At 41.2% G+C, this 764-nt stretch overlaps 1 protein-coding gene across 1 annotated transcript in view; it reads left to right on the top strand.

Moving 5' to 3' along the window:
• Pik3c2g (phosphatidylinositol-4-phosphate 3-kinase, catalytic subunit type 2 gamma) overlaps positions 1 to 764 on the top strand; it is a 153,051-nt gene that overhangs the window by 33,285 nt on the left and 119,002 nt on the right. The gene's annotated exons all lie outside the window — the stretch shown is intronic.

Here is a 764-nt window from a genome sequence, read left to right on the forward strand (position 1 = left end):
ACAGACAGACAGACAGACAGACAGACAGACAGATAGATAGATAGATAGATAGATAGATAGATAGATAGATAGATAGATAGATAGATAGATAGATGAATAGGTAGATGAATAGGTAGGTAAATAAATGATAAAAATAGATGGATAGACAGATAAAAGACAGACAGACAGATAGTTAGATGGATGGGTAGATACATAGGCAGAAAGAAAGAAAGCTAGACAGACAGGTAAGTAGGCAGGCAGACAGATAAACAGACAGATAGATAATAGATAGATAGGCAGACAGAAAGATAGATAAACAGACAGACAGGTAGGCAGGCAGGCAGACAGACAGACAGATGAACAGGTAGGTAGATGATAGACAGATATAGGATAGACAGATGATAACTATAGCTAGATGATAGAGCTGGATGATAGATTGATAGGGAAGAGAAGCTAGATAGGCAGATGATAGATTATAAAAATAGATGGACAGGGGCTGGGATGGTGGCTCAGTGGTAGAGCGCTCGCCTTGCATGCATGAGGCCCTGGGTTCGATTCCTCAGCACCACATAAGCAAAAAAAAGAAAAGCCGGAAGTGGTGCTGTGGCTCAAGTGGTAGAGCGCTAGCCTTGTCTGCCCTCATGTAAATTGTCAGCCCAAATTTGATAAAACTAGATTTACTATTTTATTTTTTTTTTGTCAATTATGGGGCTTGAACTCTGGGCATGGGTGCTGTCCCTGCACTCTTTAGCTCAAGGTGAGTGCTCTACCACTTGAGCCACAGA

This window comes from Dipodomys ordii, unplaced genomic scaffold (assembly GCF_000151885.1).
Source record: "Dipodomys ordii isolate 6190 unplaced genomic scaffold, Dord_2.0 Scaffold81, whole genome shotgun sequence".
Taxonomy (NCBI): domain Eukaryota; kingdom Metazoa; phylum Chordata; class Mammalia; order Rodentia; family Heteromyidae; genus Dipodomys; species Dipodomys ordii.